Source organism: Epargyreus clarus, unplaced genomic scaffold (genome assembly GCF_041222505.1).
Source record: "Epargyreus clarus isolate Ecla_fem2 unplaced genomic scaffold, WU_Ecla_fem_2.2 ptg000016l, whole genome shotgun sequence".
NCBI lineage: Eukaryota > Metazoa > Arthropoda > Insecta > Lepidoptera > Hesperiidae > Epargyreus > Epargyreus clarus.
In genome coordinates, this window is record NW_027332224.1 from 7,561,166 (window position 1) to 7,588,453 (window position 27,288).

General features: G+C 35.1%; 1 protein-coding gene across 8 annotated transcripts in view; it reads left to right on the forward strand.

Annotated features, from left to right (window-relative positions):
* Window positions 1-27,288, forward strand: part of da (transcription factor daughterless) — a 114,776-nt gene that overhangs the window by 36,464 nt on the left and 51,024 nt on the right. For 4 of the 8 annotated variants that reach the window (XM_073081281.1, XM_073081277.1, XM_073081282.1 and 1 more), the window contains exon 1: window positions 26,628-26,791. The exons of 2 other annotated variants lie outside the window; for them this stretch is intronic. The gene's annotated coding sequence lies outside the window, so the exon portion shown is untranslated. Of the gene's footprint in view, window positions 1-26,624; window positions 26,792-27,288 lie in introns of those variants that run through there. 2 more of the 8 variants (XM_073081280.1, XM_073081279.1) reach the window with 2 other exon arrangements.

The following is a 27,288-nucleotide window of genomic DNA, read 5'->3' on the forward strand; positions in this document are numbered from 1 at the left end:
AATCCGGAGACAAGATCTCCTATTTCGACCTTATAACAGCAGTGTAGCGCTGCTGTGCTCTAGTGTGAAATGTGCGGTTAGAAAGATTTCTTAAAAATAAGGTTCATAGGTAAAATCTCAAATGTATGTGATGTGTACCAATCCACACGTCATCAGCGTAGTGGATTATTTATTTATTTATTTAGAACTTTATTGTACCATAAAAATTGGTACAAAAGACGGACTTAACCCTAGAGTAGTCGCGCCTTTCCATGGAACGTGAGTGCTCGCGTGGTGAGCATTTTGCCGCCCATGTTTATTTTTGCTAATTTTAGTTAAATAAATTAATAATAATATTAAAGGAATAGAATAAAACATAGACTTTCATAAATTATCATTTACTAAAGTTTTGTACTTAGTAATTATTTAAAAAAAAAGCTTTAGTATATCTTGGGTACTTTTTTTAACTTTTTGCAATATCTTTACCTTTACACATAAAAAATTAAACTAAATATCAAAATTAAACGTTTTCAGTATCTTCGATATGTTCTTCAGCAAAAGTCCTTCAGCAGCAGTCCGGAAAGATACACATACAATGTTCGTTGCACAGTATCTGTCCGCATCTATTGCACCCTTTTTTGGTTCTTCTTTTTTTGTTTTTGATGGACATACTGCGCAGATACCTTCTTTATCCGAGGATATATATTTGTGCGTGTTATTTGTACATTTTCTTGTATTTTACTGGTGTCACTTACCTAAAAAATATTAGTTAGTAGAAAAAATAAAATATAGGAAATCGCCCAAAATTCACAAAAATACAATAAATATCAATGGATTTACGATATTTACATGAAAATAACATTATATACAACTAAAACTGATAATATTTCAACAATACTAAAAGATCACAAAGGCACATTAATTTTACTTACGTGAGTAGTCGCGCAGTTAGCAATTTGCCGCCAAACGCGACACATCAACAATAACCGCTTCCTCCTGAGGTCGCCTGCGCCCTAAATTTCTTCAAATTTCTAAAATAAGTAGGTTAGGCATGAGGGGGCAGCTACTAGGAAGCTTGATCTTGACAAATACACCGTATTTATTATATTAGGATTTTTTCACCGCGGACGGCAAAATGCTCATAGCGCGAGCACTCTAGGGTTAATGCTAGAAACATTCTCTACCAGTCAACCTTTGGATAGAGCAAAAAATATGCAGAAAATATGACTATGGTCTTAATCTTTCAGAACATTATATAATTATCAGACATGTAGGTGTCCTTATACCTTCTTAATACAAATAACAATTTTCAAAACAACTATAACCGTGAAAAATTGAAGGTGGTAGAACTCTTTGTGGTTCGACTCCGGCGGCACCACCGCCACACCTATTTCTACCTAATAGCAGCAGTGTTAAGCGCTGCTGTGTTCCGTTTTGAAGGGTGTGGTAAGGGAGATAGACTTTTCCGAGGCGTTCCAGCTTAGTCCTCAGGGGTAGCGGCGCATCTGTGGCCGACCTCAGGTAGGAATATCTAATCCTATCTGGGGTTGATTACAGATGTCCATGGGCGGCAGTAGCCACTTACCATCAGGTGGACTGCATGCTTGTCTGCTACTCTCATATTATAAAAAAAAAAAAAATATTGTCTTGCCTGGGATCAAACCCCAAACTACTGGTCCTTATAGAGTCTAGAACATTCTGAAGGAATGTACATTGCATGCATAGTCGAGTATGGTAAATAAACTTCGCTCCACGAGTCTATATTTAAACCATGTGTCATATATTTTTAATTAAAATATTCAGTCGTATTCATACGTCACCCTCGCTCAACTAAATTCACATATTCGGTATTGTAATAGTTTCAATATGACCCCAATACTACGTTGGAGAGGGACGAAAGATGTTAGTGGGTCTTCACACGGTGACGGTTGGAACGCGGCGGTTTTTTGTACGCTGTACTACCTGACGAAGTTAGCGTTTATTGGTTTTTGATTTGCCTGATGTTAAGGTTAACCTGTTCCAATATAAGTTTATACCCTTTTAATACGTTGTTGGGTTCTTATATGATATATGTTAGCTGCAATTTTTTTTTATTTTCACTCCTCGATACAAGTTTCCTGTAAATAATTAAAGCATAGTCCATAATTGCGCATTAGTGCAATTTGACGAAGGAATGTGCAGTATAGTAATAAACGCATTTCGGATGTTGTTTAAAACCTATAAGATCAACAAACGGGATGGCAAATATTTCTTTTTTTCCTTATGATTTATAGTGGTTATCCACGGGTCCATGATACGTCTACCACGAGAACTCTTTAGGAAGTAAATTGTTTTCAGCTACTACCGATTTAAATGCAATGGTGGAATATAATTCTTCGTATTATTTTTGAAACTGTGATTTCTTAGGATTCCATCATGACAGAGGATACTAAAAAGTAGTCGTTACTTTTCATTTATTTACATAGCTGTTAAAAAATATTCAAACGAATAACGTGTAAACGTCAGTACTTCAAATCATTTTATAGCCAAAAAAAACGCAGCGTCTTTTTTCCCAACCGTCCCTCGTCTGGCACCACCACAAGAATTACGACCCCAACCGAGCGGGGACGGAGCAAAAAGTGTACCGATGGGGTGCGCGGGCGCCCCTCACCTTACCACGCTCCGTGTGCCGTGGCGCGGTGGTGGCTATGGGGTGACAGGTCCTGGTGGCCAGTGTAGCTGAACTGTACTTGATGTTGAGTTAATTCAATTACGTTTTAAATTTAATCGATTTAAAAATGAGAAGGTCTATGTTCGACTGTGATAGCCTAATGGTTAAGAAACTCGGCCTCTCAAATGAGGGGTCCGTGGTTCAAATCCTAGGCATGTACCTCTGATTTTTCAAAGTTGTATGTGTATTAGAATTTGATTATCCCTTGCTAAAAGGGTGAAGGAAAACATCGTGAGGAGGTATGCAGGTTACCTGAGAGATATATATAAAAAACAATCTCAAAGGTATGTGAAGTCTACCAATACGCACTTGGTCAGCGCGGTGGACTATGGCCTAATCCTTCTCATTCTGAGAGGGGACCTGTGCCCAGCAGTGGGACAGTAACGGGTTGATGACGATGTTAGACTTTACGTATTTTTGTCTCTACAAATATTTATTCCACGGTTAATTTGCAATAGCGTAGCGCGGTGGATGTGGGTGGTGACTGGTCCTAGATGGTAGCCAGTGTATCTGCCTGAATTGTTCTCAAACTTTACGAATTATAGACACTAGAATGTTTAAAATAATCGTAAACTTTTCAGGAAAGCTTATGGTTTGTGACTGTTCTAAGTATCACACCTCTACCATCTTTGTGCTATATTTAGGTTACTTATTTATATTCCGCGCCAAACTGCTAGTCCGCTCTGAAGTTGTTGCGAGCAGATGTAGTCATACAATTCTATATTCAGAGCGGACTAGCAGTTTGGCGCGCACTATACTAGTTTAATCTGTCATAGCATCGTAACATCAATTACATATAGCCAATATTTTGCCTACTAAGTTCAAGATTTGACAATTTTTGCCTAATTAAATTGCCTACTAACGGACATTACTATCGAAAAATAATTTTAAGAATACAGACAAGTATAAAGTACCACTTCATTTATATTTGTACTAGCTGACCCGGCAAACTTTACCGTCTCAAAATATATTTCATATAAAATATAGCCTATATTACTCGTGGATAATGTAGCTTTCGAATGGTGAAAGAATTTTTAAAATCGGTCCAGTAGTTTTTGAGCCTATTCATTACAATCAAACAAAAAAGCAAAGTTTTCCTCTTTATAATATTGGTGTAGATAAAATTCGAGCTTAATAATTGTCAACTAGCCGATAATTCAAAATAGGATTTGTAGTTATTGAACATGTAACTCCGAAGGTCGTTTCCACAAGTGCGTAAGGGATGGAGCGTTGCCGAGGGTGCGCGGGCGACCCTTATTCCCTTCGTGGAGCGCGAGGGGTGTGTCAGGTACTTGTGCGGGGTGAGTTCTAGTGTCGAAGGGATTATTGAATTTGATGATTTTTGTAGTTAGTGTAAAGTTGCCACGTGGTGTCTAGGCCCTACACTTTTCTTGTGGATATTGTAACGATTACGAGATTTAAGCGTTCTCTTTCCTAACAAGTTTTATTGCTAGAACAAAATTGTCACCTTTTTGAGTGTCGCTCATATACTGAAGATGTCTAAAATAAAAAAAAAAGTGAAGAATTATACCGTTGCATTAGAATTAAGTTCTTTTTATAGAAAACTGGAGTAGCTAACGAGCTTGCTGTCCGCAAGATGATCCTCTGCAGTTCATGGATATCTTAGACTATAAAGAAGAAGTAGTTTTGTCCGAAGTTTCGGGTTATTTTGGACAAAAACTTTCGGTCGGATCCGAAACTTTATTGATGTACAAAGTAGTGTAGTTAGTCTTCGAGATGCTATAACACAGAAATAGGTGTGACAATGGTGCCGCTGCTTCAGTATAAAACCAAGATATTCCACCACCGTGATGATGAAGAGCATCTCGGATTTGTGGAAAAAGTATTCGCAAAGACATGACCGATATCTATGACCACTACATTGACAATTATCTATGGGAAACCCACACATTAACACTTGCCATCAAACGTATGCACACTTGTGAGCTCGACAAGTTTTACCTGACCGTATAGGATGGAAAGAGACGGTGATATATAAACCAGAACGGGCGAGAGCGAGACGCACGCGCAATAGGACAGATGTTCGAAATATGAAAGTATGCGGGCGTTTTTTTTTTTAAATTACCGAAGGTAGCTTAGGGTTGTCTATTCGCTTCCTGTATGTATGTATGTATGTTTGTGTGTATGTATGCGTGGGAATCGGTTGCCGATTTTATTGGCGATGCGTTCGGTATTTGAATTTTAACTGTTTTTGAACAACGTGGTTTTAATTTTCTTTTTTTTTGTTTTCGGCCATATTTAAATTCGTTTGGTTATGTATTACGTACCGTATATAGTGGAAAATGAAAATAATGTTTCGCATATAAGTAACTTTGTCTGTTTGTTACGCTTTCGTCACTAAACCATTGAGCTGATTTTAAAGAAAATTATTATGGGGATAGTTAAAACCTTAGAGAAGAATATAGGACACTTTTCAAAAATTAACTCCTACAATAAATAATCTTAAGAAGTTATTCATTACTAATATAAAACCTGCTAACTTAATGTAGACTATGTATCTTTTAAAATTGCAAATTCAGAAATGATATCCTTAAAAATCCAATACAAAATTGCATAATGTAAAGGGTTCTTCACAATGGTTATTTCTAACAGATGTTTTACTGTAATATAGTTTACAATGATGTTTAAATAGGGCTTTTTGCACTTGCACACCTTACACTAGGATTGACTATGTGAATGCTATTCACAGTACATGAACACCCAGACCCAGAAAAGATATCAAAACATATTTTGATATCTTTTCTGTTTACACATCTGCCTGGCCAGGATTGAACCCGGATCTCTCCCCGTATTAAACAGCTATGGTGGCTCCACCACGCATGTGTTGAATGGTTGTTAATTGCTTCTGGCTGGGATTCAGAGATAAAACCATATGAGAGTCAATAATAATCTTACCCTACCAACTAGAACAATTCCCTATCCATTATTCGCGTTTTGCGATCTACTGCTGGACACAGGCGTCCCCTAATTGGGATTACTCCAACAGATCCCGTGCCTCCTGAATCCAGAGGTTTCGTACCATCTTTAGGTCGAATATTTCCCTAATTATCTTTCAAGGTAGAACCCTTTGCGGTTCGACTCCGGCGGCGGCACCGCCATAATTAATTACAGCTTTGTTAAGCGCTGCTGTGTTCTGGTTTGAAGGGTGTGGTAAGTTACGAAGACAAACTTTTCCGAGGCGTTCCAACTTAGTCCTCAGGGGTGGCGGCGCATCTGTGGCCGACCTCGGGAAGGAATATCTAATCCTATCTGGGCTTGATTACAAATGTCTATGGGCGACAGTAACCACATACAAACATAAGGAAACTCATGCCTGAGAGTTTTTAGAAGAAAAGTTATCAAAGGTCTACCACTCCGCATTTGTAAATAAATTATGGCTTAAACACAGTGCTATAATAAAACTTACTTACTTATTACTCTTTTGTACGCGAATTCGCAATAAACTAAAAGTAAACGTTTAAAATCGTTTTACAACACTGAGAATATTTTTAATCTTCATACAATAAACAAAAGAAAGGTAGACGTTAAAAAAAAACTTAATACAGAATTCAAATTCGGAAACGGAACCCGCTATATGCGTGCGCGCATCCAATTTTTGATTTTTTGCTCGTTCAGGGGTGTAGCGTTCTATCTCTTTCACTCTACACTGTTTGGTTTATTGTCGTCCCGCTCTTCGGGGGTGTAAGAGGGTGGACCCGCCAGATGTTCGAGAGATTGGCGTTTATTTTTTTTTTCGTTTCTCGCATCGGCACCGAACAATGGGCGCTTGGGGATTTCTTGGGCATATGGTGGCTCTACAGGTAGGTAGGTAGGTGTAAGGAGTATTGTAGAGTTGGTAGGTAGAGTGTGGTAGAGTTTTGGTTTGTGTTCGATGACTGTAGATGGAGCTTGTAGCGATATTTTTTGAGTTTAAGTTTTTAAATATTGTGTATTTTGTATGGTTTTGATTTTTAATTAAATAAATATAGTTCAAAAAACTAAAAAACATGCTTTTATGATAAAATCAACTAAAAAGCTTTCGGTATTCTATTTCATTCTTTCATACATGCAAGGTAAGATAAGGATGTATGTTGATCTCTTTCTACTGCAAAACGGAGTTACTGACTGACAAACATACAAGTGAAGCTAATATAAAGCGTGTAAAAATATAGACTGAATCAGAAAATATTGATATACAATTAATACAAAATAATGACATTAATGTTAATAAAATAATGACATAAAGTATGTTTATATATTTTTCGTAAATATTTTTAATATACCTACCATTTTTTTTTTATTTATTTCTTAGGGATAACATATTCAAAAGTACACCTTAATTTATTAATTTATACGTGAATGTGTGTATCAAATTTGACCCTTAATACAAATACGTGTAGGGGCGTAATGATATCACTTTAATTTATTTAATTAATTTTTCGTTTTTCTTTTACAGGTAAGTGTATTATCGACTTCATTTACCCGAATTGAGACGGTAAGAGATACCTAATGTCCAATTTCTATAATATGTGGTATGGTGTGATGAGTGTGGTCACCATATTTTCATGTTTGCTTAGTATAAGTCGGTCTTACTTTGATACTTTTAAATATAATATTTAGTTGCTAAAATTAGGTACGACTTTGGTATTAAATAACTTTACATATCTCTTATTTTTTTTTGCCTATACGTCGGAATTACGAATAAAAAAAAAAAATTATGTCAATTATAGACATAATTTTTCTAAGATTTGAAAAATTATATATCTTTTTGAATATTTTTTAATTTGCTACTATTTCTATTCCCATAATTTATAAACATGTATTGAATTCTATTACGAAGTCGACGCGGTGACTCGAGTTCGACTCCCGCATCGGAAGTGGCATACTCAATAGTTAAGGAAAAAGTTTCCACACCTACCTGCTCTGTAACCGTCGGTAAAGGAAGTTCAGACTTCAGACTGACCCGTATAGATGTGGAATATCAGATTTTAACGGACTATTTTAACATATTCTTTCTTGTGAATAAATTAACTTAGTTCTTGCGGTATGACTTTTTTATAATATAGGAGTAGCAGACGAGTATGCAGTCCACTTGATGGTTAGGCTACTGCCGCCCATGGATATGTAATCAATCCAAGATAGGATGAGATTCCTACCTGAGGTTTGAACTGAAACGCGTCGCATAAGTGTGTATCCCTTACCTATACCCTTCAGACCTACTTAGACCTACTTCAGATCTACCTTACTATACCTTTCTGCCTAATCACCGCAGCGCTTAACACTGCTGTTATTAGGCAGAAATAGGTGTGGCGGTGGTGCCGCCGGAATTGCACCACAGAGAGTTCTACCACCTTCATGACATGTCCATGACATTCCTATTATTTTAACTACGTGTGTTAAAAATGGTAGAAACCTTCGTGGTTCTAGCGGCACCACCGCAACACCTATTTCTGTCTTACAGCAGTATAGCGCTACTGTATTCTGGTTTGCAGAGGTGATAAGGTAGACTCCTAGGCAATTTCAATTGAGTCCTCAGGGTCAGAACGCGCCTGTGGCCAACGTCATGTACTTAAAATCTTTATAAGTTCATTGTAGTGTCTTACCATCAGGTGGACTGCATGTCGTTTGCCACATCTATCGATAATCCACACGTGCTATTTACTTAAAGCTTATTACAAATAAATAACAACTTTTTACAGTCGATTTCATCACTGTTCAGAGGGATATTCGGTTTTTTTTTTACAAAATTGGGAGTGATTTGTTTTCGTATATTTTGTGGTCTATTATAACCTGATAAACTAAACTAAAATAAAATAAACCCATGGAAATGTTCCTTTAGATTGTATGGGGGTACGTTTTGTTGTCACTCAATTTTTTTTTACCGGTCCTCAAGAATAACTCAAATATAACTGAAATTGAAAAGTTTAACATTTTGTATCAAAACTCGACATGTTATATTAATAATGATTCGTATTCATTACGTTACACATTAAAAAAACATACATTTCATACATACATATTATTAAAATAATTTTCTTTACTCTACAATTTCTTTGGCATACAAAATTATTCTTATAAATAATTGTTTTATTATTCTTATAAATACTACTTTTATCATCAGTATTTTTGCTTTAAAATATAATCTATCAAACCAGTTAAAAATGTAAAGTAATTTTACTACGATACTCGAATAACCCTACCGATATGTCCACGATAAGCTATCGCGGCGCTAAACAAATATTGTGTGACAAGGGTACCCGCGGTGCCCAACTAGTGCACACATATAAACATTCACTAGCACGTGTCTTTGTGATAACACATACCGAAGGATTACTAAAGATTGGTGGATTTTTCTAGATTTTTTCTTTTTTAGTCTTTCATGAGTTTTATTTTTATTTTTCGCGCTAGCTATGTTAACTAACTGTTTTTATGAAGTAGCGCATAAGCATGCAGTCCACCAGATGGTAAGTGGCTTCTAGCCGCTCATGGACATCTGTAATCAATCCTCGATAAGATTAGACCTGAGGTTGGCAACAGATGCATTGCTATCCCTGAGGAATAAATTGAAACTAATTCGAATAAGTATGTAACCCTTCAAACCAGAACACAGCAGCGCTTAACACTGCTGTTATTAGGCAGAAATAGGTGGCGGTGCTAGAGTCGTAACCACATAGTTCTACCACCTTCTAATAACTTCTAACATCGATAACACGTTTATAACACGCCAAAATGACACGATTATTAATTTTTCCCTCAATATTTCGAGATGAGCTTAATTTATTCCCACTAAGTAACGCGATACGGCGATTTGGGTGATGTCGGTGACGTTGCCGCATACAAATGTGTAGATTACAGCTTCTAACGTATGTTACTGATAGACGGACTAGTGATACACCTACTGTGGGAACTCGATTCGATGCTGGATAGAGTTGTGTGAGATAAGGTGTTGATTGATATAGTAGTACATTAGGTGGTTTTGTTAGATTCTGGTACTTGAATTAGTTGTGAATGATCGCTACTTAAATCATATGAAAATAAAGAAATGAATGATCTTATGTCTACGGATAATATGTCATTTATTAGAATATGTTCTGTAATCTTAGAATTTTGTGTGAACCTCTAAGGCGTAGGTCCATGGAGCTTTTGTAAAAGAATCTTTAAAGCCATGTATTGTTGATATGTGGTGTTGTCAATACTTCTAAGCCACAGTAATGACACCTTATCATCAGGTTTCAATCTTGTTTCTTGGATTTGTAATCGGTTTCTCTTCTTGCTCTTAAATTTATCCACAAATGATATGGCATTTAACAGTAGCTTGTGGGTAAGAAACAGGCCTATGTGTTATACAAAGGCTTTCTTGTTACAGTTCTTTTTTGTTTCAGTACCGTTGTGATTCTTCGATCACACAAATGTTTCTTAACTTTATGTTATATTTAGAGCTTTTCGAAATAAACTCACGTCACCCCGTTCTCTATCAATTCGACAAACATTAGTAACATGGCCAGTGTATGCAAATACGTTTACCAGGTGCGCATAGATTATTGACTTTTGATTGACCCCTGCGGAGGCCCCGCTGACTGGTCGCAATTATATCCGACCGGTCACATGGATGTGTATCGTTTGTGCTGGAATTGGGTGGTTTCCGAAAAAGTCTAGGTTTTTAACAGTGGGATTGTTTTGACTCTATTTTCGAAGTCATTTTCAATTGTACCCTTAAAACAAAGTGGAAATTATTAAATTTAAATTAATTAGTGCTTATCGTGACTTATTCCAAATTTAGCCAAAGTAAGATTATGCAATTATATTATGAATTTTGATTTAATGATTTCTGTAACTCTGTCACTGTATCAAGCTAGCTGGAGCTATTTCTCCCACACTCCCACAAGTAGAGGAGGACTGCAAGCTACAAAATGCAATGAATTGCATAACTTAATAAATTTACTTTTTCAAAGTTAACGCATTAATGATCAATTGATGACCAATACATTACTCAATGACCATAGCATATATTACACTTTAGACTTTTATAATAAAAACCGATTAAATACCCAACCAGCAACAGAAACTTCAACAGTGCCGCTAGATTTTAGTTTTTACAGAATTGGCGATGATCTAAAATCGGTCGTTAGCTTTGTAGATACAAAGTGATATTGTTTATGGGCCCGACGTAAGCGTTCGACACGGTGTCGCATGTCTCGCGGGGTCCCCGTGAAGGTGTCTTGAATGAGACCTCCACTCTAGTAATAAATTATAAAAAAAAAGATTTCAAAGGTATGTGAAGTCTACCAATTCACACTTGGCCAGCGTGGTGGACTATGGCCTCATCCTTCTCATTCTGAGAGGAGACTCATGCCCAGCAATGGGACAGTAATGGGTTGATGATGATGACGAGTCATTTGAAATAAAAAATACATCAGTGTGTTGATCGACGGATTCTTAAGAAATAATTTGAAAAATATTTTTTTTCTTATATTCCTTAAAAAAAAAGATATTACCTTTCATATTATTTTGCATAATTATATTACCTTTGTAGATACAAAGTGGTTTTGTTTATGGGCCCGACGTAAGCGTTCGACACGGTGTCGCATGTCTCGCGGGGTCCCCGTGAAGGTGTCTTGAATGAGACCTCGACTCTAGTAATAGTAATTTTGTTATTCTGGCTATTTTTCCTTGATGTTATTCATTTATATTATATAAATTTTTTAATCGCGTAGTTAATGCGAGTAAGAATGGGACGTCGAATTTAAAACTCAAGTTACGAAATGTGTCAGTCTGAAGAAAACGTATATAAGTAAAATTTTTTGATTTTGATTTTAGTGACTCAATCTTGAGTAGACATATTACGATCGATAAAAATATTTAATATTATATACTATGGTAAACAAAATTTGTAACAATGAAACAGATTAAAATTCTACCACTACTACTGTACGTGGGTACTATGACGTCTCTCTTGCAATGTAATTTGTTTACGATTTTATCACACGGTATTATTTGAAGTACTTTACAAAAGTACAGACTCTATTGCTTTACATTTATTTAGTTATCTCTATCTATTGCTCAGGCTAATACCAATTATTCCACTTTTGAAGCAAATTTTTGATTGTAGTACTTTTACTGCGGACATCTCTCGGTGGTTCAGGGCACTAAAGGGTTTTAGTCGTGAGTTTCGATCATCTGTTATCACTGATAGCTGTAGTGTAGGTGAGGAACTGTGTCAGTGAAGATGTGAGGGCGTGCGCCGCGCGGCAGGTGCACGTGGCCAGTTCTGAGGGCCGGCGTAAGGTATGAGAGCGGGGAGTTTGATTGTGGTGCAATTGCCGTTTGATTTAAGTCTTTTTGAGGCTTGATATGGCTTTTTGAAGTGGAAAGTTAATTTGTTGTTGGTAAGTTTTTTTATTGATCATGTTAAAACAGTGTGGTACAAAAGGCGGACTTAATGCTAAATAGCATTTTCTCCCAGTCAACCTTAGGGATGTGCAGAAAAATTGAAGGCGGTACACTAAAAAAAAAATTAAAATAATAATAAATACGAAATAAAATAAAATGGAAAAAGGGAGAAAGGAGAACATGAAAGAAGAAAGAATGTGGGAAAGAAAGAGAAGAAAAAAAAAGAAATAAGTTCTAGCTGATGTCTATGCTCTTCTGTAAACAGTACAAAAGTTGTATTGAAATCTGAACCGAGGTTAAGGATTAGGTTGGAATGACTCTGAATTACTACACTCTAAGCAGAAATGTGCAGCGCTTGATAGTTTTGTTAGGGCATACATATTTGTAGCGGTGAGGATTTCGGAGTCTAAACACGAAGTTTTTTTTACCTATTTTTAAGGTGTAACCGATTAGATTTTACTATCCCACTGCTGGGTCTTTTCTCAAATTGACAAGAGCCAAATTCATATGAAAATCCGCAAAGTCAGTCCCGTTTAAATGTACGAAAACCCTAATAATCACTTTATATTAAGTACGCAAAGTGGTTTCATGCATACAATGGTAATGTGTGTAATTAAGACGTTTTAGGAGTCTATTTAGTAGCCCCATCAGTGAACAACGTCTTAAGAAGTCCTTGGCGCGTTATTTTAAACCATCGCACACGATCATTGCTTTCAAATACAATCAAGATATTTCGCGGGGAGTGGAACTTTGGACCATATAAATCAAACTATGGGCGGTTTCCCTTATTTCCTCATGCGAATAACTAATACTTATACCGTTAAAATAAGAACCAAAATCATTTGCAGCCATTAATCTTTTCACTTAAATACTTAACCGCTTAGCATGTGCCCGGTGTATAATATTGTATCGAAAAACCGTTTTTCATCATATCGTTCCATATCGATACACTAGATATTGACAACCGTTATTAAGAAACCAAATGATAAACTAACGTACGGAAGTAAAGTTAAAACTAAAGCCGTTTTCTATCTTATATTCGCTGCATCTTTGTTCAACTTATAATACACGTTAAAGAGAAAGAGACGAAGCGAATATATATTGAATGTGTCAAAAGCGTTTCTCGTTTGTTTTTAATTGAAAGTACAAACTCTACATCAGTAACAAGCTTCTGATATAAGAAACCGTTTTCCATATCGTTATCAAATATCGGTTTCGCAACCGTTTTCGAAAAACGATAATATCTAGTAACCATCTAACCAGTATAAAGCTAATACGCATTCATATTCAAATGTACTGACGGACAAAGAAACTTGAAGACATATTATATATAACGCGTATTCGATATTAAGCCTTAGTATACAATTTTAGAGACCATTTATAAAATACCTTAAAATTTAATAGGAGCATAAAATTATTTCGCCCGTACAAAGATCCACCCTTTTATAAACGGCCCAACGCCAAAGGGGTGTAACTGGAGATTATTATAAAAAATAAAGCATGAGGAGATTAAATCGATTTGTAAGCTTGTGTCCCGTATATCCTTTTCGAAATGGGATCGGATGTATTTTTTAATGTTTTTAATAAAAATCGATTATGATTTTTAATTTCGCGGCAATTTTTTTGTAATTGCAATTTTTATAGTTTTGTTGATTGATATTAAATCAATATATATTGATACTAGCTGACCGGGCAAACGTTGTGTTGCCATATAAATAAAAAAACCTTAAGGGTGAACAAAACTTGTCACTTAGGTATGAAAAATAGATATTCTCAGACCTACTGAATATGCATATAAAATTTGGTGAAAATCGGCAAAGCCGTTTCGGAGGAGTTCGGTAACTAAATTGTGACACGATAATTTTATATTATATTGATATAAAAGTAAGGTTTAAAAAAGATAATCAAAATTGATTTATGCTAATTACAGCCTGGACGCATCATTTAACCGCTTAGCGATTAAAAGAAAGTAACTTCTAAGTCCATTAAACAAAATAAAAATATTCGTCATGTGTGTATAGAATTACGAACAGTGAAGGGTTCTGTATAAAGGACATTCATTTTATTGGTAAAAGTAAGTTTTTATTTTAATATCATTATTTAAAGAACCTGTGAAAAACAAAGTCATTTCTGTTAATTTAACTTTAACCGAAATATCTCAAAAACTATTAGATATGTCATTCAAAATTATAATCTTTAAGTGTTTTTTTTAATTCTATATTATTTTATATATTATGTTTTAAAGAGTTTTCTATGTCATAGTTGAAAAAGCAGAAGGAAGAGAGTCTAACATTTTAACAAAATTTAGAAACGCATAACTGTCTCATATACGAGCAGGACGATACAATAACTGTCATATATGTCATTCGATCACAGAACCCTAAAAAGTCCCAACAGTACCCGAAAAAGCTCGGTGGCCATTTTTATATCATCAAAAAGACAAGTTGAACGACCGGGCGCGCGCAAAAAGGCTAAAAGTGCGAAGGGCTGGGGCGAGGGTCCCGGTGCTCGTGGCTCGAGGGCCCTGGGTTTTCACAATATTGTGTTTGCATGCAGTTTTGCTTGTGCTACTCACCTGTAGGTTCGATGGCTATTTTATTAGGTTTGACTTTAATTTGTTTATTATATTTAATCATTGTTTTCCTGTATATTTGAAGGCTAGATTTGTTAGGTTTGACTTTAATTTGTTTAGTATGATTAATCATTTTTTTAACGCTTAGGGACTTTTATAGTGCAATCAGATGTTGATGGCCTAAGTTAACGCTTACTTTCTTTAATATTAGTTTAAACCTCTTCATCATATTACGGTTTCGACTTAGAGAATTATTAAATTATAAAGTTTTAGAGATTGTTTGAATATAGTTTTTGGTCATTTGCACTTTTTTTAATGTTGATTAAGAGGTTAAAGTTTGTTTTTATTTAAAAATTTTGTGAGTATGGAAATTTTATGTGTTTCATACAATGGAAATTCGTAAACAGCTGCAAAGAAGACTGGAGCTCTGGAGAGCTGGAGTCTATTATAAATCCATATTTATCAAGAGATTAATTGAGATCACCTCATATTTGTCGCATTTACGACACCCTTCGACAGACTTGATTTTGGGATTTAACACTTATTATTGTATTTAGTAAAATTCAATATCGATTTCCTAAAATAAAACCTAAATATCTAAATAAAAAGAATATAAACAAACAATATGTTGTATGTCTCATTTCTGTATTAAAATTCCATGTAAATCTTAAAATTCAATAACGTATCGGGATAGCAATCAAGAAATCACACAAAGGGCACAAAAGGGATAATAGAAAGTGCGCGTGCACAGACCAATAAAAAACCCTACGTTTCGTACTTATAAGGTTTTGCCTTTGTGCTCATTACGAATATAGGCTGTAAGGTTTTGTTCAATATGTACTTGACTCTTTTTTTCTTTTGGGAGCGATAAAATTCTTTTGAATTACGCTTTTAATGATGACACGAGTGCGCACTATGTAATTTGCCTCTACAAATGGACCATAAGGGTTTTTTTTTGTATTATATAAGTAGCAGACGATCATGCAGTACACCTGATGGTAAGTGGCTACTGCCGCCTTTGGACAACTGTTATCAACCTCAGATAAGCAATAGTCCTACCTGAGGCATAGCGTCGCTAACCCTGAGGACTAGGTTGGAACGTGTCCGGTAATTAAAATATAAAGTATTAAGGGAGAAATCCCTTACCACACATGTCATAACAGCAGCGATGGTCACTGCTGTAAGAAACAGCGTCATATTTCTGCATATATTTTTAGTAATGCATCAGTATATTTCTAAACAGAAGGTTCAAAGATTTTTCAAAATCTCGCAATTAATTAAATATGTAATGTTCAGCATTTCTTCACCGAAAACATCTAGGGGAAATCATCGATAATGGTATCTAAGGTGTGTAAAGATTACAAAGTCGCAGATAATATTGTGTCTAATGAATTACAGATTGACTTTATTTCTACGTAACCTTCCAAAACAGGTAAAGCTCTGCTAAAGTTCGCTACTTTAGAAACCATTTCGGCAATCTCAACACAATTTACAATGAAACACATCTCAAATGTTACCTGAAATCATTTCATTGTGACCACGCCATTAGCCACGAACCTCTGAATCCGAAGATAGCCGACGCGTGCCGAAGACGCCCGAACGCGAACATCTGTCGTGCGGCGCGTGCGTCCACGTATTATTACCTTTGCCTGAGCTTTTTCAAAGGAAACGAGTTTAACGATGCCAAATCCACCTTTCCCTATCCATTGCCTCCTCGAAACCAATGTCAGTGAAGCAATCGGTGAAGTAGCGAGCGATGGAGACGCAAATGTGTATAGGTATGTCGGTGTTTGTATAGTGATTTGTGCAGGTGGCCGCGCTAGGGTGCAACGTCGAGGGGTAGATAACTGAACGTGTGCTGAGGAATCGTATTTATTTACTATAGAGTCGATGACCACAACTCCTTGGGTTGTTTTTTAAAGGAAACTTTCTTGAGGTGAAGTTTAGTATCGTGGACAATTTAATGATATGTGTTTTGTATTTCTTGGAGTATAACCGTGTTAGTTTTTTGGGGTTATCTAGATTTAATCCACGTGGTCCATGGGATATAATGTTACACGAACAGTCGTCTATGTATCTTGATTCTATATAAACACATCTTAGAATTCAGATTAATTTTGAATCTATCCTCTGTAAATTTTAATTTGTTTCAAATATTTTGTCATTCACCCATAGTCTTATGAACATCTAGTCCTAACGATTGTCCTGGTAAGTAATAGCCAGTATTCATTACGAATCTGTCATCTAAATCAATAACATGTATCTCTTATATTTTGTAAGACTTTCACATTTGCATCGACTATTTATAACAAATGAGATACCATAATCAATTTCCTTTATCATTTTCTTTGTCAGTACTTATTTAGTAGTGTGCTAGTTCGTTTGCGACTTCCATTCCTAGAACTTTGACATTAGCCAAGCCAAATAGATTTGAAACAACAAACGAACCAATTACAATAGCTGATGAAGCCTTCATAATTAATCCACGACCCAAATAGTCTTCGGTTGTACGGTTCTCACACGATACGCTATCAATACGGATGCATTAATAAGGAGGGGATAGCTCTGTAATAGCTTTGAAACATTTATGTTGGATGTACGTTTCCGGTGTCATGTTAGTTTTGTTGTCTCTTGGTTTTCATAGATCTCCTAATGGTTATGTTCGCCTGGTACTTCGTCTTAGTCTTTGTCTTGATACATGTATTATTCTATTTTTATATAATGTAAGAGTAGCAGGCGAGGAGGCCGTCCACCTGATGGTAAGTGGCTACTGCCGCGCATGGACATGTGTAATCAACACCAGATTGGATTAGATATTCCCGTCTAAGTCGGCCACAGATGCGCCGCATCTCCTGAAGACTAACCTGGAGTGCCTTGGAAAAGTATGTCTCCCTTACCGCACCATACAAACCAGAACACAGCAGCGCTTAACACTGCCGTTATTAAGCAGAAATAAGTGTGGTGATAGTGCTGCCAGAGTCGAATCACAAAGGGTTAAACCGTCTCTTGTTTTTCATAGTTCCCCGAATGGTTATGTTCGCCTGGTGCTTCGTCTTGGTTACATGTTTTATTTTAATTTACTTCAATATTGTCTTCTATGAACTAGAAGTAACAAACGCGCATGTGGTTAATCGGTGGTAAGTGGTCACTTCTGAATTGGATATATGTAATCAACCCTCGATAGGATTGTATTTGTACCTTATGTCGGTTACTGCGTTGCTACCTCTGATGTCTATGTTGGAAATAGACAAGACACGTGTAAATTTCTCAGATAGATTTAAATTTCTGCGTAATAAAATAATCTGGTTTATTCGGAATTTCTAATATGATACTGAAAAAAATAATAAAATAGATTCAGATGTTCCCAAGAAATGGAATTTCTGGTTTTGGTTTTATGGAGATTGTTGTAAATAAGTAAATATTATAATCTTTATATGCAAAAAGTATTGTTATAGGTTACTAAACTCTTTGGTAATGTTTTCTGAGTTATCACTACTTGTCAAATATTTAGAGAAATAAAGATGTGTCTCCGCTAAGAAAATAAGATTTTGTTATTTAAAGTATTTCACGATCCTATATTTTAACATGGTAGCAGAGCGTGGTTAATAAAAAGAATAAGAATTTCAAGAAAAACGCAGTGTGATAAAAAGACGCGTGCAAGAAGGAAAATAAAAAATTGTAAATGCTTGGAAAACATTTACTGTCATAAAAATGGCTAAACAAGCGAAGATTGAAGATATTGTGATACCTATTTTTGATGGCGCAAACTATTCAAGCTGGAAATTTAGATTATTAACTTTGTTGGAGTACAAAGAATGCAACGAGGCCGCCATTGTGAAAATGGCAAAAGCCGGCACAGAATGGAAAAAGAAGGATCTTAAAGCAAGGACAATAATTATGAGTACAATCTCTGACAAGCAATTGGAATACATCACAGAGTGCAAAACAGCGTATGAAATGCTAAGTAAGTTCGATAAAATATACCTTACTCAGTCTACAGCCATGCAAATTATATGCAGAGGGAAAATAGAAGAGATGAAACTAAACAATTATAATACTATAGAAGACTTTTTTGTGGAGTTCGAGAAAACAATAAATGAATTTAAAACGGCTGGAGGAAAAATAAATGAACCTGAGAAGTTAAGATACCTACTAAGAGCGCTCCCACCAAGCTATAGTTATATTGGAGACTTTCTCGATGTAATTCCCGAAGAACAAAGGACAGTTGATTATGTATGCTCTAAAATAAAAGAGAAAAATATGTCTACTAGAGACTCAGATAAGAAAAATAATATGAGCACATTTGCCACGAAAACTATAGCTCAATGCTTTGTATGTGGAAAGACTGGTCATCTCAAGAAGGACTGTTGGTATGCGCAGAGATATAATCAAGGACAACAAACTGCTAGAGGTCAGCGAGGATCACAGAGAGGTTACAACAGCGGTGGATTCTATAGAGGTCATATCCGAAGCAGAGGTCAAAAACATTTTAAGGGTCAAGGTCAGTACAGTGGTAAATCTTCAAACAACTTTGCAGGGGAGTCATGGACAGCTCAAGTATGTAATTCGGAAATAAATCAGGTAACACAAGAATATGATAATGATGGTGAAATTAATTGGCTTTTAGATAGCGGGTGTACCGACCATATAATAAAAAATGATACATATTTTTATGATTTTATAGATCTGAAAAGTCCTGTTTATGTAAAACTGCCAGATGGTAACATGTTAAAAGCCTCTAAAGTAGGCACTGTCAAAATTTATTTTAAAAACTATTACAATCTAAAGTATGTAGATTTAAAAAATGTTTATTTTGTTGAAGGCATTAAACAAAATTTGTTAAGCTTTTCAAAAATAACTAAAAGTTGCACTATAGTAGCAAAAAATGAAAATGCAAAAATTTATAATAGTCTCAGAGAATTAATAGTTGTCGCTGATAAAATAAACAATTTGTATTCTATAAAAAGTTTTGTATGCAAAAGAGAAATGTATGCACATTCAATAACTTTGACTCAGAAAGAAAAATGGCATAGGGCACTTGGTCATGTCAATTTTCAGTATTTGAATAAATTGATAAATAATAAATTATTAGATGGTTTGCCTGATAGAATTGAAAGCACAGAAATGAAATGTTCAAATTGTATACAAAGTAAAATGAGTAATGTGCCTTTTGAAAATAATAGAACAAAGACAACTAAAATTTTAGAATTAATTCATACTGATTTAAATGGTCCACATAATACAACTGGTTATGGTGGGGAGAAATATTTTCTTACATTTATCGATGATTATAGTAAATGCACAAGGATATTTTGTATTAAAAGTAAAGCTGAAGTTGCGAGTTGTTTCATAGAATTTGTAAATTTATTAGAAAATAAATTCAACCAAAGAATTAAGAAAATTCAGTGTGACAATGGTAGAGAATATTTAAATAAAGAGATTTACAATTTTATAAGGTATAAGGGTATAGAGTTATTACCATGTCCACCCTACGTTCATGAATTAAATGGAGTAGCGGAAAGATATAACAGATCTGCTATGGACATAGCTAGGTGTTTAATGAGAGAAGCTAAAATTCACAGAAGGTATTGGCCTGAATTTATAAAAACAGCAGCATATTTAAAAAATCGTACAATTGCAAATACGGTAGAAAATAAAACACCTTATGAGATATTTTTTAGAATAAAACCAAATGTCGAACATTTAAAAATATATGGAAGTAGAGTTTATGTTAGGGTTCCAGAAGTTTTAAGAAAAAGTAAATGGGATGATAAAGCACAAAAGGGTATTTTAGTAGGTTATAATGAAAATAGTTATCGAGTTCTATTAAATAACAAAATAATTAATGCTAGGCATGTACAGGTAATCGAAGAAAATACTGAACTGATTTGCTTAGAAAAATTAGATGATCCAAAAGATAAAGATTTAGAATTAGACCAAACTTTAAAAGAAATAGTAACTGAGGAAAGTGATGAAAAATATGAAGATGCGGTTGAGACTAATTCTAATAATACCTTGAAGGATGTAATTGATGATAGTTTAAATGATAATGGAGACAAGAATGTAGTAGAAAAGAGAAAGATAATTCCAGTTTCTAGATATGGTAATCCAGTTTCACATTTTATATATGTTAACTATATTGATGCCAATGTACCTAATACTTTTGAGGAGGCGATGAACTCCAATGATTATAAACAATGGAAAATAGCAATGGACTCAGAAATAAATAGCATAAATAAAAATAATACTTGGCAAATTGTTGAAAAACCAAAAGATAAAAAGGTTAGAGTTAAGATTGATTTAGATATGTTATTAGTATGTAATAGTTATGTTATGAGATTATAAATTTAAGGAGGCGTGTTGTAAATAAGTAAATATTATAATCTTTATATCCAAAAAGTATTGTTATAGGTTACTAACTCTTTGGTAATGTTTTCTGAGTTATTACTTCTTATCAAATATTTAGAGAAATAAAGATGTGTCTCCGCTAAGAAAATAAGATTTTATTATTTAAAGTATTTCACGATCCTATATTTTAACTTTTTTTTTTTTTTTTTTTTTTCTTTTTTTTTTTTTTTCTGATTGATTATTATTAGATTATATATTTTAACAGAGATTAGTTCACTTTACATGCTACATGTTGCAAAATGCATTTTTTTATGTAATTACAAAATCTATTTAAATCTCCTATTGCTGAAAGTAATAACAGTTCAGCCTATTATCCACTGTCAACCGTTACCTTAGACCTGTGGTTACGAGCCTTTGTCCTGCTCTGTAATCATGTTTTCATGTCCCGCTGTCTATGAAAACAATTACGTAACTCTTTCTAGTTATAACTGAAGATCTAATTGTCGTTTTATGTAATAGAGTTTGTCCGCGCGATGATTTAATATGAAAAGTTGTTTTTGCTATACGTATTTTGTATAGAAGTCTTACCAACATGCACAGTTAGCTCAGTAGCTTATTAGTAGTAGATTATTCAGTTCAGTGACTCAGTTTGGTATATTCTTTATATCTGGCAATGGAGTTTCGGATCCTTTTGAAAATAACCATGCAATCTGGTGAAACAAATATCAAACATTTTTTTTTACTTTATTAAAGGCGGACTTAATGCTAAATAGAAATTATTCTAAATTTTTAAATCGTACATCGCTATCTGAGCTGTCGAATCGTTCTATCTTACTCTATTCAAGCTTGTCCGAATCGGACATTGGAAGTCCACTGCAGTAGTCGAAATTTTCAAAAACTACGAATTTCGGAAAAAGTCTGATACTACTACCCCTAACTATAAAAACATCGACATTTTTTTTAAAATACTTAACAAGGCATATATACTTAACGTAGCATCTACGCTAAGGGAGGAAGCGAGCAGGGGATGGGGGATGGTCACAAGTTGTTTCATTAGTGCGCGAGTTATTGCTCTCATAAAAACTTGGACTATAGCGCCGTTGCCTGCTTCGAGCCCCTGTTGATGACTCTTGATGTAAAGACGTTTCAGTAAGGGAATAAAGTCGATGGTTTCTGTATTAAGAAACTTTCATGAAGTTTAGGATGGTGATGGGTATCTTTTATCTGAGAGTAGCGCTATATGAGCGTTCAGTTATTGTCACTGATGTCTATTGGGCATTGGTCGTAACAGATGGAAAATAGGATGAAAGTCTTACCTGAGGTGGTCACAGGCAAATAGAGGCTGGATCAAGCTGGATTGCAAACACGCAATTGCTGGATTGCTGGATTCTGACACGTGTCATACATGTGTATCACATCATGGTGTGATGTATAAATTGTTCAGATCTTTGTGTTATAAAAATTTCTATACTAAGCCAGAAATTAGAGCGATATTAATGGCATCGCAATACAATCAATAAGTGTGTTGATCTAAAATAATATAATAATAAGTCCAATATATGGGAAACCCTGACCATAAAATCATATGTGTGATTTGTTTGATGATTTGTTTAAAAAAATACCCCCCCTTTATCCTAGGCCTCGCTAATTTTCCTGTTCCTTTTCCGCTTCTTGGTACACCTTACCAAGATTGCGACCTACGTTAACAAATAAATGGAAATTTTGGTCCTTCGAGCCATGTTACTACTACGGTTGATTCTCTCCGTCTATTTTTTATAACATGTAAAACAACACATAATCGTCCTGTCCAATGCAGAGATTATAAGAATGAAGGTATAAGGTTGGAGTTTGATGCTCGGCGATATTTTGTACGAATATTTCGCTTATTTGTTACAAGTATCTTGATGCGTGCTGGACAAGAGGTTCGAGATGGAAAAGGCCGTGGACGCTATGTTGCATTGCGAAGTAATTAGGGTTAATAGGGTATCAAACCACTTATTCGTTAAATTAAAAGTTTTCTTTTAGTGTGCCGTATGCAAAGGGCAAAAACGGAACTCTATTGCTAAGCGTCCGCTGTCTGTCCGTCTGATCTTTTGTCTGTCTGTCACGGGGTTCTATCTTCTGAACCGAAATAGATTGATCCTTGCAATTTTTACAGAGTATGTAGAACAGTAGTCGCTAAACTACTAAAAATAAATAATTGAAAATGTTGGTGGTACGGAACCCTGCATGTGCGAGTTTGACTTGCACTTGGCCAATTTTTTTTTATTTAGTCCATAGATATGAATTCGATGTTATTTAACACCCTGTAAGTTGAAGAAACTCTCATTTTGTTGTAAGCAGTTATAACATATTGACAGGGTCTGCATTTGAAACGTCTCCGTCCAATCTCTGTTGGATAATATTCGTATTTCACTCTTAGTCTTTGGTGACGTCACTGCGTGTCGATAACGGCGCTCGCACTTGACACATACCGCTGTGATATATTTTGGACATCATCTGGATTTGAATTGTCGTCAATTTCATCCAAGTGTGTTGCGTCACTCATCTTTGTCTTTTTCACGTTGTCGTTGGGTTCATATATGTATGTGTGGTACATTTATCTAATATACTCCTTTGCATTTTTGTATGTTGAGCATGCATGGCTTATAGTTAAATATGTGTGGTAAAATAAGTATATGATTTTAAGAATATTTGTTTACTAGCTGTACCCTGGGCGCGCTGCTACGCCACCTACTATAGTATATTTGAAGAAAAAAACATTACACAAATATTCATGAAAATTGGTCGTACCAATTCAGAAACCTTTGTGGGCTCATGTATAACAACTTTGCTAAGGATTCTCACATGTTCAAATGCATAGTTTGCGATTCTATAAAAGACATACAGACACACATTCATTGTTATATATTAAGAAGAAGATTAACATAAGCCAAATCGTTTTCCTCATCCTCATCCATATCAGGTAGTAAACCTGGTACTTCTTCTACTACTACGTATCTTTGTGTGCAAAGTTGTGTGTGATTTAGATAAACACACAGACTTTTGATCAAAAGTTATTTTAGTTAGCGTGTATCAAACAAGGATTACTTAGTCATCTGTGCATTCATTTCGCAACTTCGCCAAATATAAACACAATCGCAGGCCATGGTACCGAAACACCTCTGAATTCCCGATTAGTTTCCTTTCGCGGTTTTAGTTTCTCTACATTCGATAGAACTTGTGTTATCTTTGTTCTTTCACGTTGATGCAATGTTTGCACGTATGCTTTGACAATTGTATTCCGAATCTGTTGATGCTGTAAAGATGTTACTTTTTTTGTTTAATTGTTATTGTAATTTCGGGAACTAATAATTCTCTTGTATTTTTTTTCTTATCTGAGAGTTCCTGTACCGGCCTAAGAGTAGTATACGATAGTTTTAGTAAGATAATTGTTTAGTTTAAATTTTCAAAATTGGTATGTCTGACAATTGTCGATAGATTTAAACTGGAAAGTAGTTCTACATGGATCACAGATACACATAAGATTAAAGACTGAGTGTTCAGATAAAAAAATATCTTGAAAAGTAAGTGAATTTATTCTATAAAAATATTTTATTGTTAAATAGCTATATTAGCTAATTCCAGATAGACACAGTTTATTGAAACAGCGTGCCAAAGTTGTTTATATAACTTGACAACTCATCGGAGAAGAATTATCTTTTGCTTATGAATCGCAAGGGCTTGTCTCATTACTAGTAGTTTATAATACTGTACCGGCGAAGGAAAACATCGTAAACCTATGCATAAGAGCTCTTCACGATATTCTGAAAGATGTATGAAATCTATCAAATTGTGTTTAACTAGCTTATTTTAGTTATAGTGTGGTAGCTTGGATTAGCACATTTACTGTCAAAAAAGTCAGTTGTTCGAAGAAAAAAATTCTCGCAATATCGATACGTAATTAAATTATTATTCCAATGCTTTTTTATCCTTAAACAATTATTTACTTTATACTCATACAACGTAGAGACGACACGAGGCAAAATATTAAATGATTAAAAAAAATGGTAGAGCTCTAGGTTTGATGTTGATGACGTTGCTCATGATGTTGATAAAGTTCTTCATCATGTTGATGAAGGTGACGCTGTAAGACGTCATCAAACCTTGGAAATGAGCAAAGACACGTATGATGATGATTATTATGAATTGGTTTATAATATTACGAACAATAAAAAAATGTGAGCCGTCACGGGACGCCTGGCAGATGTGAAACATCGACATTATTTTGTAAAAGTAATATGCAGAAAAGAACATATTGTGATAGGAACTAAATATGTCATAATGATAAAATAAAATATTACCATTTTTTTCCAGATAACGATGACTATTTATTGAATAAACATTTATTTTCATTAAATACAAAAATTTACGAATTTATTTCAAATCGTGACTACTTAATTCGTTTAATCAGTGACTTCGGTAATAGTTATTGCGCATGGCGTCGCGTCGCCACACCGTACACACTACTGCATAAAGACTGTATATATAATATATATACCATCGTATAGCGTGGCACGGCATGCGTCGCCACGCCAGAAATCGGTTTTACGTGCGGCTATAGATGTTTCACATCAAAAACTATTATCGAAAGTAATTTTTTTCGTATACAACTCTAGTTTACTATTAAGAGACGTCAAGGTAAAGATTTTAACACGAAGCGTTCCAACTTAGTCCTCAAAGGTAACGTGCTTATTTTATACATCTATTAAACAAAACAAAGTACAGAACAACTAACAGATTAAAACTGAACAACGCGGCGAAAGTTTACAAAGGGGCATTTACTTCCATCCCGAGCAACATCAATCACTTGAAAAAACCCCGTTTAAAACGGCTAATTACAGTTTCGGATGAGCCGGAGCGTCTCTATAAGCTCTGTACTGAAAATTGAGAAGAAAAAAAGTTTGTGTTAGGAAACTTTAACCTCATTACAGCTACGTGCGCGCCGTTGAGTCGAGCGCGCGAATCGGAGCGGCAACGTCGCGGCAATGTTGCTACGCGCGACGGAGCTTTCGTTGCTATAATGTACGGGAGTTTGGTGTTTCTCAGGGTAGCGTGGTTGGGCCGCTGTTGTTGGTGGTTGGTGGTTGTGATGTTTTCGTATGTGGCTGGGAGGCAAATTAATTCTTTTAATGTCTCTCTACATTGTAATGCATTTGTTTTTAAAACTCGGTGTAAGTAGTAGTGTAGTCGCTTTCCTTTTAAGTGTAATAAGTAAAAAATAAACTAAATAAGGGAAATTATTTGGTACGTCGTGTAGACGACCAACTAATGAATTAATGCAACAATACTTTGATCCGTTTGAACATTTTTATTTTTCTCAATTTTTTCCATTCACACATTTCACGCCATGTCAAAAAAAATATTAATTATATTTGATGTCTATTAAGAGAAACATCCAAGATTCCTTGTAAATTGATAGAATAATAATCTGTAGCTTATAACTTTTAAGTTAATTATTTTATCACTCACAAGTGACAAATTGACAATGGAACGTACATAGAAAACGTTTGAAATCTCCCACATCGGGGTAACGTCGACACTAGCGCTGGCAACACACCGAGCGAAGTGAGCGGCGGTCGGCCATGGCGGCCGCCAGTAGCACCAAGCGCGTCGTGGTGCGCGCACCGTCGTCGCCGCCCGTACGAAAAGTTTCGCGTCACAGTGTATACTTAGTGCCTCTCACTGTAGTGTTATCGGTACCGTGTTGCGTTCCCCTGTGCTGTGTTTACGTTCCGTTTGCCATTGTTTCGGTAAGCGAGATAACAGTGGATGCTCTTTTTGTTTTGTTCTCTGACGGTTTTGAATGGGATGTAGTGCGTAAGTTCTCGTCGGTTGTATGATCGTGCATCCCGAACTCGAAGTCTCCTGAACGCGTTGTTGGATTTGTATTTTTTTGAAGTCGTGTAAGCGTATATTTTCAAAAACTTTTTGGATATTTTGTACGAGTTTTGAAATTTCCGATGGATCTTCTTTCTGATTTCTTAGAGTACATAATAATATGACTTCAATTTTGTTTTAAGATTTTTTTACAACTTTTGATCAAAAACTTATTTTCTTAGTAAAAACTTCAAAAGTTGTGTTTTCAATTGAAAAGTACGGTTACTCCATTTTAGGTTTTGTCTTTCTATTGTTTTTTTATCTTGTCTAAACTACAACTTTTTAAAACTTTGAACATTTTAATATCAACTTTTGATGCATAATTTATATTTATAGTAGAAGTAAAATACATTGACTTGCTATCTACATT